General features: G+C 44.4%; 1 protein-coding gene across 3 annotated transcripts in view; it reads left to right on the top strand.

The window, feature by feature from the left end:
• The window catches only part of atxn1a (ataxin 1a), a 191,433-nt gene that overhangs the window by 57,974 nt on the left and 117,736 nt on the right, over positions 1 to 15,723 (top strand). For all 3 annotated transcript variants that reach the window (XM_055876640.1, XM_055876638.1, XM_055876639.1), the window contains exon 2: positions 3,303 to 3,549. The gene's annotated coding sequence lies outside the window, so the exon portion shown is untranslated. The remainder of the gene's footprint in view (positions 1 to 3,302; positions 3,550 to 15,723) is intronic.

Raw genomic sequence — 15,723 nt, 5'->3', positions numbered from 1 at the left:
GCAGCGCAACACATTTCCTTCACATAGAGTTGATCAGGTTGTGGCCTGTGGAATATTGTCCCACTTCTCTTCAATGTCTGTGCGAAGTTGCTGGATATTGGCGGGAACTGGAACACGCAGTCGTACACGTCGATCCAGAACATCCCAAACATGCTCAATGGGTGACATTGTTACGGCTGTGTAAGGGAGGTGAAGTCAGGTGCAGGAGAGCAGAGTAGAGTAAGCAGGCACACTTTTATTCGGGTCAAGAAATAGGCACAACATGACATCAAAGTGCCCAAAAAACACAGAACATAAAACAAAAGTATAGCGCGTGAACATCTCACATAACAATCAACAATTACAGACGAAGACATGGAGGGGAACAGAGGACTAAATACATGCAGTGTGATTATGGAATGAAAACCAGGTGTGTAATGGAACAAGACAAAACAAATGGACATATGAGAAATGGAGCGGTGATGGTTAGAAAGCCGGTGATGTCGATCGCCAAGCACCGCCCGAACAAGGAGAGGAGCCGACTTCGGCGGAAGTCGTGACAGACATGTCTTGTGAGTATGCGGGCCATGGAAGAACTGGGACATTTTCAGCTTCCAGGAATTGTTTACAGATCCTTGCGACATGGAGCCGTGCATTATCATGCTGAAACATGAGGTGATGAATGTCACGACAACGGGCCTCACGGTATCTCTGTCACGATCGTGTGGAGGATTGACGGACCAAAACGCAGCATTAGGAAAATAAGCCATCTCCTTTTATTGATGAAGAAGGCAAAACGAAACCAACACACTTTCAAACTAACCAAAACAATAAACGATCGTGAAGCTAAATAAACGATGTGCACACACTGGCTACAAACGTATCACATAGACAACTACTCACAACAAATGAAAGCCTATGGCTACCCTAAATAAGGCTCCCAATCAGAGACAATCGAAATCAGCTGTCTCTAATTGGGAACTCATTCAGGTAACCATAGACTCTCCTAGACAACTAAACATACATAGACAACGCTAGACACATGTACTCAACACAAACCCATATACTATACCCAACAACCCCTTTACCATAGAAACACCCAAAACCAACAAAACACAAACATTCCCCATGTCACACCCTGACCTAACTAAAATAATAAAGAAAACAAAGAATACTAAGGCCAGGGCGTGACAATCTCTGTGTATTCAAGTTTCAAGATAAAATGCAATTGTGTTGGTTGTCCGTGGCTTATGCCTGACCGTACCATAACCCCACCGCCAACATGGGGCACTCTTTTCACAATGTTGACATCAGCAAACCGCTCGCCCACAAATTTGTGCCCAACATTTTATAGAAATAAGCTTTTTGTGCGTATGGAAAATGTCTGGGATCTTTTATTTCAGCTCATGATACATGGGACCAATATTTACATGTTGCGTTTATATTTTTGTTCAGTGTATTTGTCCAAATAATGACATCATATCCCTGTGAAATGCTCTATATCTGACAATCACTGTCTGAGTTGTCTCTCAAATGCTGATTTCTAGGATTGCAGTTATTGTTGGTGTTGTGAATAAGTCACGGTTGGAACACGCGGTAGTGTAGTTGATAGTGTAGCTTTCAGGCCCAGAGGGAAACTGAACTGATGCTGGATCAGGTGACCTGGTTTCTGTTGCCTCTGAGAAGGTTCCTGGGTCCACCTCCTGACGTCCAGGCCCGTCCTCGTTGCCACGGGAGACGGCTGGCATCCAGGCTGCCCTCGTCGTGAACTGAAGAGGGAGAGGGACACACAAGCCTCACAAACAACTATAGTAAACATAAATATACAAACAAGTAAACAACACAAACCAAAACAGAGAGACACAGAGAGAAAGCCAGACAGACAGACAGACAGACAGACAGCTCAAAGCTAAACATTGTTGTATCCTGAAATCAACAAATAAAGTCATATGACTAAGAAGCCAAAGAAAGACACAGGAAAATCACATTAAACATCTCATGTCTGCCTTGAGGCTATGAGATGACCCAACATTGAAAACGCGCTAAGAATATAAAACATTTCCTAGAAGAAAAACACACGGAAATACAAAAGCTGAAATAGTTTGTGATGCAGGTAAACAATGCGTGGTTGCCATGCCGACAAGCCATGGGTGTATAAATAGCATGGCCAGTGTTTGTTTAGTTGATGCATCCTGCCTGCCTGCCTGCCAGCCAGCAGGACGAGCCTATCCCTGAAGAGAGAGCTAGAGAGATAGAGAGGGATCTGTGGGCTGAGTAGAGTAGCAAGCAGTACTCTGTACCATAGTGATCAACCAGTCATCCCTCCCCTCACAGCCCACACCATAGGAATGTAGCTGGAAAACCAAAGAGGCCATTCCTAATATACTGACCCCCCCCCCCCCCCGTCCCCGTCCCTCCCACTCGACCCCCAGGGAGGTCAGGGGTCATCACGCAGGCCAGGCTGTCTGGGAAACACCCTAAATAATACAGACAACGTTACTGTTCTATAAGTGTACAGTAAACACTCTACATACAGTACTTAGATCGTTTTGTTTGGATAGGAGTACTACATGACAGCTAGGATTACTACATGACAGATAGGAGTACTACACGATAGATAGGAGTACTACCAGACAGCTAGGATTACTACATGACAGATATAAGTACTACAAGACAGATAGGAGTACTACAAGACAGATAGGAGTACTACAAGACAGATGAGAGTACTACAAGACAGATATGAGTACTACAAGACAGATGAGAGTACTACAAGACAGATATGAGTACTACAAGACAGATGAGAGTACTACAAGACAGATATGAGTACTACAAGACAGATAGGAGTACTACAAGACAGATATGAGTACTACAAGACAGATGAGAGTACTACAAGACAGATAGGAGTACTACAAGACAGATAGGAGTACTATAAGACAGATAGGAGTACTATAAGACAGATAGGAGTACTACAAGACAGATAGAATTTCTACAAGATAAGCCTTCTCTGTTTGACCTGCTGAAAGTGTTGTCTGGCTGTCTGTGGAATATATACGTAATGTAAGTGACTGAATGTTGTGCTTTTGATTTGAACTGTGACCTCAGTAGACAAGAATTGCCATCCCTATTGCAAAGGTTGCCGTTATCATTTTTTTTTTTACATGAAAACGAAGTAATTTGATCACTTAAAGAAATTAATTCCCAATATACAGTAAGTATTGTGCTGCTGGCCGGTCTCCAAACTGTAACCTCACCCTCAACACACACTTTCCCTTCCTAATTCCCAAGTAACATGGACGCCTCTCTCATCTCTCTCCTCTCTGTAGGGAATGGTGAAAGCACCTGGAGCGAGACAGACACGGACAGACAGAGAGGGCATCTGGGAGCAGGCTCCCCTCAGACTAGTGACCGAGAGAAACAGACACAGCAGCAGTTACTGCAGTACTGACTGGTCCCCTGTCTTCAACTGAACCACAGTACTGACTAGTCCCCTGTCTTCAATTGAACCGCTTCCAGTTTCCTCCCACCCGGACCACTGGACCAGAACCAGGCCCAACCGCCTCCTACACTCAGGTAAGACTGACTGGCTCTGTTCTATTAGTATTCTCGTAGTCTCAGCCTCCTATATGAATATGTATTTTGTCCAAGCTGCTGCTCTATGTGCTTGTATAGACAGAGCTGTGTCCTCTTTTCTAGTAGTATAATCTAATCAATATGTATATAGGAGGAGAAAAGGAAGGTTGTATTTTGTACTCAAAATGCATAGCAGTGGATCGTCTTACCAACCCATACTTCTTTCTGGTTCTGGTGGGGCAGAAGTGATACTGAGCTACCATGTTGTCAGTTTCCTGAACTCGTCAGGGTTATCCAGTCAGAGGACAGAGCTGGCTGTCCAGAGCTATCTAGTCCAATCAGGAGAGGACAAGGGTTCAGGGGCGGGAACAAGGAAGACAGTTCTAGAATGAAACACAGCCTATGCACAGACCACATACTAAAGCGCTAAGGTAGAATTATGTTGTAAACAGAAGTTCATAGTTTAGGGGATGCCCCAAATGGTACCATATTCCCTATAATAGTGCACTACTTTTGATCAAAGTCCTATGGGCCCAGGTCAAAAGTAGTGCACTACATAGGGACTAAGGTGCTATTTGGGATGCAATCTTAGTTTCCACAGTGTTTACAACCCTGGAGTTCTGTGCCAGAAGTTCCAGTAGAGACTATAAGCCATTGATGTTGTACAGTAAGCTAGGTCAGGAGGTGTTGTGTCAGTATGTGTGTGTGGTTATGATGAGTTTCTGAAGCGAGCCGTGTTGCTTTGGCAAGCAGCTGTGTGTGTGTGTGTGTGTGTGTGTGTGTGTGTGTGTGTGTGTGTGTGTGTGTGTGTGTGTGTGTGGGTGGGTGGGTGGGTGGGTGGGTGGGTGTGTGTGTGTGTGTGTGTGTGTGTGTGTGTGTGTGTGTGTGTGTGTGTGTGTGTGTGTGTGTGTGTGTGTGTGTGTGTGTGTGTGGCCGTTGTACTAACCCGAGGTCAGGCTCCTCCCACAGAGGTGTGAAAATGTACACTGTGTCTATTTTTCCCCATCCCTCGTGAGTCAACTCCATCCCTCCCTCCCTCTTGCCGTCTCTCCACTCAGTCCTTTGACTGCTGCTGACTCACTATAATCTGATCCCTGCTGAGCCTGTCCCTCCTCCTTTTCATTACCCCCTCTTCTTTTCAAATCAAATCAAATTTGATTGGTCACATACACATGGTTAGCAGATGTTACTGTGAGTCTAGTGAAATGCTTGTGCTTATAGTTCCGACAGTGCAGCAATATCTAACAAGTAATCTAACAATTCCACAACAACTACCTAATACACACACATCTAAGTAAAGGAATGGAATAAGAATATATACATATAAATATATGGATGAGCAATGACAGAGCGGCATAGGCAAGATGCAATAGATGGTATAAAATACCCCCTCTCATTCTCTCTTACCCCCTCTCCTTCTCTCTTACCCCCTCTCCTTTCTCTTACCCCCTCTCCTTTCTCTTACCCCCTCTCCTTTCTCTTACCCCCTCTCCTTTTCTCTTACCCCCTCCCCTTTTCTCTTACCCCCTCTCCTTTTCTCTTACCCCTCTCCTGTCTCTTACCCCCACTCCTTTCTCTTACCCCCTCTCCTTTCTCTTACCCCCTCTCCTGTCTCTTACCCCCACTCCTTTCTCTTACCCCCTCTCCTTTCTCTTACCCCCTCTCCTTTCTCTTACCCCCACTCCTTTCTCTTACCCCCACTCCTTTCTCTTACCCCCTCTCCTTTCTCTTACCCCCTCTCCTTTTCTCTTACCCCTCTCCTGTCTCTTACCCCCTCTCCTTTCTCTTACCCCCTCTCCTTTTCTCTTACCCCTCTCCTGTCTCTTACCCCCACTCCTTTCTCTTACCCCCTCTCCTTTTCTCTTACCCCCTCTCCTTTCTCTTACCCCCTCTCCTTTCTCTTACCCCCACTCCTTTCTCTTACCCCCTCTCCTTTCTCTTACCCCCTCTCCTTTTCTCTTACCCCTCTCCTGTCTCTTACCCCCTCTCCTTTCTCTTACCCCCTCTCCTTTTCTCTTACCCCTCTCCTGTCTCTTACCCCCACTCCTTTGCTCTTACCCCCTCTCCTTTCTCTTACCCCCTCTCCTTTTCTCTTACCCCTCTCCTGTCTCTTACCCCCACTCCTTTCTCTTACGCCCTCTCTTTTCTCTTACCCCTCTCCTGTCTCTTACCCCCACTCCTTTCTCTTACCCCCTCTCCTTTTCTCTTACCCCCTCTCCTTTTCTCTTACCCCCACTCCTTTCTCTTACCCCCACTCCTTTCTCTTACCCCCTCTCCTTTTCTCTTACCCCCTCTCCTTTTCTCTTACCCCCTCTCCTTTTCTCTTACCCCTCTCCTGTCTCTTACCCCCACTCCTTTCTCTTACCCCCTCTCCTTTCTCTTACCCCCTCTCCTTTCTCTTACCCCCTCTCCTTTTCTCTTACCCCCTCCCCTTTTCTCTTACCCCCTCTCCTTTTCTCTTACCCCTCTCCTGTCTCTTACCCCCACTCCTTTCTCTTACCCCCTCTCCTTTCTCTTACCCCCTCTCCTGTCTCTTACCCCCACTCCTTTCTCTTACCCCCTCTCCTTTCTCTTACCCCCTCTCCTTTCTCTTACCCCCACTCCTTTCTCTTACCCCCACTCCTTTCTCTTACCCCCTCTCCTTTCTCTTACCCCCTCTCCTTTTCTCTTACCCCTCTCCTGTCTCTTACCCCCTCTCCTTTCTCTTACCCCCTCTCCTTTTCTCTTACCCCTCTCCTGTCTCTTACCCCCACTCCTTTCTCTTACCCCCTCTCCTTTTCTCTTACCCCCTCTCCTTTCTCTTACCCCCTCTCCTTTCTCTTACCCCCACTCCTTTCTCTTACCCCCTCTCCTTTCTCTTACCCCCTCTCCTTTTCTCTTACCCCTCTCCTGTCTCTTACCCCCTCTCCTTTCTCTTACCCCCTCTCCTTTTCTCTTACCCCTCTCCTGTCTCTTACCCCCACTCCTTTGCTCTTACCCCCTCTCCTTTCTCTTACCCCCTCTCCTTTTCTCTTACCCCTCTCCTGTCTCTTACCCCCACTCCTTTCTCTTACGCCCTCTCTTTTCTCTTACCCCTCTCCTGTCTCTTACCCCCACTCCTTTCTCTTACCCCCTCTCCTTTTCTCTTACCCCCTTTCCTTTTCTCTTACCCCCACTCCTTTCTCTTACCCCCACTCCTTTCTCTTACCCCCTCTCCTTTTCTCTTACCCCCTCTCCTTTTCTCTTACCCCCTCTCCTTTTCTCTTACCCCTCTCCTGTCTCTTACCCCCACTCCTTTTCTCTTACCCCTCTCCTGTCTCTTACCCCCTCTCCTTTCTCTTACCCCCTCTCCTTTTCTCTTACCCCTCTCCTGTCTCTTACCCCCACTCCTTTGCTCTTACCCCCTCTCCTTTCTCTTACCCCCTCTCCTTTTCTCTTACCCCTCTCCTGTCTCTTACCCCCACTCCTTTCTCTTACGCCCTCTCTTTTCTCTTACCCCTCTCCTGTCTCTTACCCCCACTCCTTTCTCTTACCCCCTCTCCTTTTCTCTTACCCCCTCTCCTTTTCTCTTACCCCCACTCCTTTCTCTTACCCCCACTCCTTTCTCTTACCCCCTCTCCTTTTCTCTTACCCCCTCTCCTTTTCTCTTACCCCCTCTCCTTTTCTCTTACCCCTCTCCTGTCTCTTACCCCCACTCCTTTCTCTTACCCCCTCTCCTTTCTCTTACCCCCTCTCCTTTCTCTTACCCCCTCTCCTTTTCTCTTACCCCCTCCCCTTTTCTCTTACCCCCTCTCCTTTTCTCTTACCCCTCTCCTGTCTCTTACCCCCACTCCTTTCTCTTACCCCCTCTCCTTTCTCTTACCCCCTCTCCTGTCTCTTACCCCCACTCCTTTCTCTTACCCCCTCTCCTTTCTCTTACCCCCTCTCCTTTCTCTTACCCCCACTCCTTTCTCTTACCCCCACTCCTTTCTCTTACCCCCTCTCCTTTCTCTTACCCCCTCTCCTTTTCTCTTACCCCTCTCCTGTCTCTTACCCCCTCTCCTTTCTCTTACCCCCTCTCCTTTTCTCTTACCCCTCTCCTGTCTCTTACCCCCACTCCTTTCTCTTACCCCCTCTCCTTTTCTCTTACCCCCTCTCCTTTCTCTTACCCCCTCTCCTTTCTCTTACCCCCACTCCTTTCTCTTACCCCCTCTCCTTTCTCTTACCCCCTCTCCTTTTCTCTTACCCCTCTCCTGTCTCTTACCCCCTCTCCTTTCTCTTACCCCCTCTCCTTTTCTCTTACCCCTCTCCTGTCTCTTACCCCCACTCCTTTGCTCTTACCCCCTCTCCTTTCTCTTACCCCCTCTCCTTTTCTCTTACCCCTCTCCTGTCTCTTACCCCCACTCCTTTCTCTTACGCCCTCTCTTTTCTCTTACCCCTCTCCTGTCTCTTACCCCCACTCCTTTCTCTTACCCCCTCTCCTTTTCTCTTACCCCCTTTCCTTTTCTCTTACCCCCACTCCTTTCTCTTACCCCCACTCCTTTCTCTTACCCCCTCTCCTTTTCTCTTACCCCCTCTCCTTTTCTCTTACCCCCTCTCCTTTTCTCTTACCCCTCTCCTGTCTCTTACCCCCACTCCTTTCTCTTACCCCCTCTCCTTTTCTCTTACCCCCTCTCCTTTTCTCTTACCCCTCTCCTGTCTCTTACCCCCACTCCTTTCTCTTACCCCCTCTCCTTTTCTCTTACCCCCTCTCCTTTTACTCCCTCTCTCTCAGCTCTCTTTCCATGGTCCTCTTTTCCACATCTCCATGTCTTCATTTCTCCTCTTCTTTCAGTCTCTTGATCACTTTCTCTTCCTTTTCTTTTACCCCTTAGTTCTCTCACTCTCTTCCTCTTGCCTCCGCTCCTCGTTTCCCTTCATCACTCGCTCTTCCTTTTCTTTTACCCCTTAGTTCTCTCACTCTCTTCCTCTTGCCTCCGCTCCTCGTTTCCCTTCATCACTCGCCCCTCATTTTCTTTTACCCCTTAGTTCTCTCACTCTCTTTCTCTCGACCCCGCTCCTTGTTTCTCTTCATCACTCGCTCTTTCTTTTCTTTCCTTTTCTCTCTCTCTCAGTACAACATATCCTGCTGTGGAGCTCTTGAGTTCTATTTCTATGGTGTACTCTAGTCAGCCCCACACACTGTACCACTACACCACTGTACCACTGCACCACTGTACCACTGTGTGAAAGTCTTGTTATCTGGAAGTGAGATTCTCATAGCCCCTAGTGGGACTAGGTGTTTTGTGTTTGTGTGTGAGTGGAAATGTGTGTGTCGGGGGAGGTGTGTGTGTGTGTCAGGGGGGATGTGTGTGTGTGTGTGTGTGTGTGTGTGTGTGTGTGTGTGTGTGTGTGTGTGTGTGTGTGTGTGTGTGTGTGTGTGTGTGTGTGTGTGTGTGTGTGTGTGTGTGTGTGTGTGTGTGTGTGTGTGTGTGTCTGCAGGGGCCTCAGAAGGCACTGTGCTGTAGTCCAGTGTAGACTAGTGGTGTGTCAGGATGGTTGGATCTACTCTGAGTTCTGACAGACACCTCTCTACCTTCCCCCCTTCCCCTCGCCTTCTCTCTTCCTTCACACCCCTCTCTCTACAACGGATATCTACCCTCTCTCTGAATAGAAATCCATTTGTTTTTTTATCTCTCTCTCTTTGTTTCTTTCTATCCTTTTTTCCATATTATCTTTCATGCGCCTCCAAGAAAGACCGCCTGGAAAAATTTATTTTTCTCTGGAATATTTCAGTGAGCTGTTTGGATGCTTTCAGTCTGGAACCCCTCAACCTCTCAGCTCTGGAGTTCATTGTTGATGGAGAGAGTGATAGACACACACACACACACACACACACACACACACACACCACAGTAGGCTGCTGAGCTCATAATAATGGCCGGAATGGAGCAAATGGAATGGCTTCAAACACCTGAAACCATGTTTTTCATGTATATGTTACCATTCCATTGAATCCGCTCCAGTCATTATAACGAGCCCATCCTCCCCTATTAAGGTGCCACCTACCTCCTGTGACACACACACTGTTAATGGAGAGAGTGATTGACAGGAGATCAAAGGTTGTACATTAGTCGAAGACTTTCTGATAGGAAAAAGGTGGATAATATGCTTGCTTATGTGTGTAGTGTGTACGTCAGGGAGTTCAAAGCTGCAGTGGCTGTGTTGTGGAGGTGGAAAACTCCACTTTACAACTGTAGTGGATGACTCCACTCTCTGTTCACGCTACTAACGGGAAACTCAATTTGCCAGCCAGTCACTGCAGCTGGCCTGGAAGAAAAGGATAGAGGGGAAAGGGAGAAGGGGAGGGGGAACCTGGCTTTCCACCAAAACTGCCATGAAAACTTTTTCAGCCGGGGAGAGGGACTCTATCTCTAACCCTTGATGTAGGCTTCCCCCTTGACACACCTCTCTCTCTCTCTCTCTCTCTCTCTCTCTCTCTCTCTCTCTCTCTCTCTCTCTCTCTCTCTCTCTCTCTCTCTCTCTCTCTCTCTCTCTCTCTCTCTCTCTCTCTCTCTCTCTCTCTCTCTCTCTTTGTCTCATGTTCTTTCTCTCTAACATATAATGCACGCCGCACGAACAAACACACACACTCACATACACAAGCACACACACACAAACACAGACGCACACACTCCTGTCTCTTGAATACTAAACAATTAGTTAATTACCTGGGCCTGTGCTGATGAGTTCATTCACACAGCAGAGCTTTTGATTTAATTACTAAGACATGGATGAGATGAAAGGAGGCTGTGTGTGTGTGTGTGTGTTTGCCTGCGTGCGTGTGTGTGTGAGTTTTTAATAAGAGCAGTTATTGTACAGGATCCTATGAGCTTTCCCATGGGAACCAATCAGATGGTCTCTGGTACACTGTGTACCACACACACACACACACACACACACACACACACACACACACACACACACACACACACACACACACACACACACACACACACACACACACACACACACACACACACACACACACACACACACACACACACACACATACACACACTCACACACTTACCCCATCAGACATGCCACCAGGGGTCTTTTCACAGTCCCCAAATTCAGAAGAAATTCAAGAAAGCGTACAGTACTATATAAAGCCATTATTGCATGGAACTCCATTCCATCTCATGTTGCTTAAATAAACAGCAAACCTGGTTTAAAAAAACAGATAAAGCAACACCTCACGGCACAACGCCTCTCCTCCATTTGATCTAGATAGTTTGTGTGTGTGTTATTGATATGTAGGCTATGTGTGCCTTTTGTAAAAAAAAAAAAATATATATATAAAAAAAAATAATGTTTTTACATAGTTCTGTCATATTAATATATTAATGTTCTGTAATATGTCATGTTTTGTGTGGAGCTCAGGAAGAGTAGCTGCTGCTTTTGCAACAGCTAATGGGGATCCTAATAAAATACCAAATAATGCCAGACATAATTGGGCTGTGTCACACAGCTAGTTAGCCATACACACTGTGATCTGTCTGATACTAACAATACACACTGTGATCTGTCTGGTACTGACAATACACACTGTGATCTGTCTGGTACTGACAATACACACTGTGATCTGTCTGGTACTGACAATACACACTGTGATCTGTCTGGTACTGACAATACACACTGTGATCTGTCTGATACTGACAATACACACTGTGATCTGTCTGGTACTGACAATACACACTGTGATCTGTCTGGTACTGCCAATACACACTGTGATCTGTCTGGTACTGACAATACACACTGTGATCTGTCTGGTACTGACAATACACACTGTGATCTGTCTTATACTGACAATACACACTGTGATCTGTCTGATACTGACAACACACACTGTGATCTGTCTGATACTGACAATACACACTGTGATCTGTCTGATACTAACAATACACACTGTGATCTGTCTGATACTGACAATACACACTGTGATCTGTCTGATAATGACAATACACACTGTGATCTGTCTGATACTAACAATACACACTGTGATCTGTCTGATACTGACAATACACACTGTGATCTGTCTGATAATGACAATACACACTGTGATCTGTCTGATACTAACAATACACACTGTGATCTGTCTGATACTAACAATACACACTGTGATCTGTCTGATACTGACAATACACACTGTGATCTGTCTGATACTAACAATACACACTGTGATCTGTCTGATACTGACAATACACACTGTGATCTGTCTGATAATGACAATATACACTGTGATCTGTCTGATACTAACAATACACACTGTGATCTGTCTGATACTGACAATACACACTGTGATCTGTCTGATAATGACAATACACACTGTGATCTGTCTGATACTAACAATACACACTGTGATCTGTCTGATACTGACAATACACACTGTGATCTGTCTGATACTAACAATACACACTGTGATCTGTCTGATACTGACAATACACACTGTGATCTGTCTGATAATGACAATACACACTGTGATCTGTCTGATAATGACAATACACACTGTGATCTGTCTGATACTGACAATACACACTGTGATCTGTCTGATAATGACAATACACACTGTGATCTGTCTGATACTGACAATACACACTGTGATCTGTCTGATACTGACAATACACACTGTGATCTGTCTGATACTGACAATACACACTGTGATCTGTCTGATAATGACAATACACACTGTTATCTGTCTGGTACTGACAATACACACTGTGATCTGTCTGGTACTGACAATACACACTGTGATCTGCCTGATACTGACAATACACACTGTGATCTGTCTGATACTGACAATACACACTGTGATCTGTCTGGTACTGACAATACACACTGTGATCTGTCTGATACTGACAATACACACTGTGATCTGTCTGATACTGACAATACACACTGTGATCTGTCTGGTACTAACAATACACACTGTGATCTGCCTGATACTGACAATACACACTGTGATCTGTCTGGTACTGACAATACACACTGTGATCTGTCTGATACTGACAATACACACTGTGATCTGTCTGATACTGACAATACACACTTTTTTCTGTCTGGTACTGAAAATACACACTGTTATCTGTCTGGTACTGACAATACACACTTTTTTCTGTCTGGTACTGAAAATACACACTGTGATCTGTCTGGTACTGACAATACACACTTTTTTCTGTCTGGTACTGAAAATACACACTGTTATCTGTCTGGTACTGACAATACACACTCGGATCTGTTTGGTACTGACAATAGACACTGGGGTCTGTTTGGTACTGGCAATAGACACTGGGGTCTGTTTGGTACTGACAATAGACACTGGGGTCTGTTTGGTACTGACAATACACACTGGGATCTGTTTGGTACTGACAATACACACTGGGGTCGGTTTGGTACTGACAATAGATCTTCTGAAAGTAACACTCCTCTGTGAGTGTCTTTCATTCCCACAGGGCTCTTCATCAGGTCAATTTGAGACAGTGCAAGTGGATCTCCTGAAGTGTCAGGCTGACAGATATGGAACATGAACCGTTATTAATACCAGTATGGAACCCATGTTCTCTTAGGCTGTACTGCTGTACTGCTGTGCCAAAACATCTATACACCCAGTACCTCTTCAGTCATGCAATATGCAGTGTGAAATATACAATATGCAATGCAATTCAGTACAGTCTGTAGGCTACTGTATGTACAAGCTGTATGTACAAACTCAATGCATATTTTGAATGAGTCATCATTCATCACCATAAATTTGCTTGTCTTTCTAGTTTACATGTTTGTGTAACTTCAGGCCATATGATTGTCACATTTATTTTAAATAAGAATAGAATGTGTTTCTAAATACTTCTACCTTAAAACCTGTTTGGGCTGCAAGCCCGAAATCGGAACGACAATGACAACAGCTGCGGGGCGCGAAATTCAAAATCTATTTTTTAAAAATATTTAACTTTTACACATTAACAAGTCCAATACAGCATTTGAAAGATAAACATCTTGTCAATCCAGCCAACATGTCCGATTTTTTAAATGTTTTACAGAGAAAACACCACATATATTTATGTTAGCTCACCACCAAATACAAAAGTGGACAGACACGTATGGATATGATTATGAAGTATGAATTATGATTCAAGTAGCATGCACAAGCCAACCGAAATAAACTAAAACCAACCTAAAGAGCCCAGAAAAAACTACCTCAGATGACAGTCATATAACATGTTACACAATAAATCTATGTTTTGTTCATAAAAAGTGCATATTTTAGCTATAAATCAGTTTTACATTGATGCTACCAGAAATGCTAACACATAGCTAGAGTCTGAATCCAGACGGGAGTAGCCAGAGAAAATACATACACCAACGTCGGCTACTAATTACACCTCATAAAACATTTCAGAAAAACATATGGTGGATAGCTAATGAAAGACAGATATCGTGTGAATAAAGCCAACATTTCCGATTTTTGAAGTGTTTTACAGCGAAAACACAATATATCGTTATATTAGCTAACAACATAAGCTAGCATAAGTCAGCACTAGCATTGGTCAAGCGCTAGCCTAGCACAGTTAGCCCAGTTAGCACAGCACAGCTCAACAGATATATGAAAAAGCATCCCAAATTGGGTCTTATCTTTGTTGATATTCCATCAGAATGTTGTAACGGGGTCCAATGTCCAGTAGAGTCTTTAGTTGGGTTCCAGAACGAATTATTTCCCTCTTTGGTTAGCAAGCACAATAGCATTGCGGCGCTACTCAGCGTTTCTTCAAAAAATTCTTCCGTCGTATCACATCTAAAGTCCAGAATAAATTGCAATAATATAATTAAAGTATATTGAAAAAACATACTTTAGGATGATTTTGTGACATGTATCAAATAATATCGTAGTCAGAGATCATATTCACCGTTATCTACCTTGTTCCAGAAGCCGAGACCAAATTCTGCTTCGCGCCCGGAATTTTTTTTTAACTGCGCAGGTCTCACAAGAAGGTGTGTTATTCAGTCCATGGACGAGAAATTCGACTCCTTTCAATTCTCACTTCCGCATTACAGCCTGACGAAGGCGTGTGACGTGTTTCTATGGTCCCAAGTCAAAGGGCCTTTTATAGAGAAGGTCTTAAAGAGACACATCGCATTTTGGAAATCTCAATTCGGCTGGGAAAATGGCTGTAAAAATATTTCTGTTCGACTTAGAGAAACAATTCAAACCTTTTTAGAAACTATAGACTGTTATCTATCCATCAGTAGTAAATATATGCATATTGGAAAATAAAAAGTTTCTTAGGAGGCCGTTTGAAAATGTGCACACATTTTCCAGTTTTTTCAATATTCAGCTTGCAGCCCAAACAGGTTAATGTGGATGTTACCATGGTTACGGATAATACTGAATGAATCATGAATAATGATGAGTGAAAGAAAGTTACAAACGCACAAATATCATACCCCCAAGACATGCTACATTTTACATTTATTTAATTAGGCAAGTCAGTTAAGAACAAATTCTTATTTTCAATGACAGCCTAGGAACATTGGGTTAACTGCCTTGTTCAGGGGAAAAACGACAGATTTGACCTTGTCAGCTCGGGGATTCGATCTTGCAACCTCTCGGTTACTAGTCCACACCCCATCTCTTCCTCTCTGCCCCTCTCTCTATCAATTCAATTTCAATTTAAGGGATTTATTGGCATGGAAAACATATGTTAACATTGCCAAAGCAAGTGAAGTAGATAATAAACAAAAGTGAACAATAAATAATTAACACCAAACATTACACTCACAAACGTTCCAAAAGAATAAAGACATTTCAAATGTCATATTATGTCTATATACAGTGTTGTAACGATGTGCAAATAGTTAAAGTACAAAAGGGAAAATAATGAATCTCTTCCTAGCTATATCTATAATCTATCACTTTCTGTCTCTTGTTTGGTTAGCAAAAAGCGTGTCTGATCCTCTGATCTGACATTAGTACTACCTTCACTACCTTGTTTTCTTCTCACTTACACTCTTCTTTTCCATGATGGTTAGATTCCTCCCAGGAGGAAAGGTCATTATCTCCAGTAGGCTTGACGAGACAACGACAATAGAACACACACACGCACGCACGCACACACCACACACACACGCACACACAGAAGAGACAGAGATAATAGGTGTTTAATTGGCTCAGGGCTCAGC

This window comes from Salvelinus fontinalis, chromosome 22 (genome assembly GCF_029448725.1).
Source record: "Salvelinus fontinalis isolate EN_2023a chromosome 22, ASM2944872v1, whole genome shotgun sequence".
Lineage (NCBI taxonomy): Eukaryota > Metazoa > Chordata > Actinopteri > Salmoniformes > Salmonidae > Salvelinus > Salvelinus fontinalis.
This window is presented reverse-complemented; position numbering and strand designations above follow the sequence as displayed.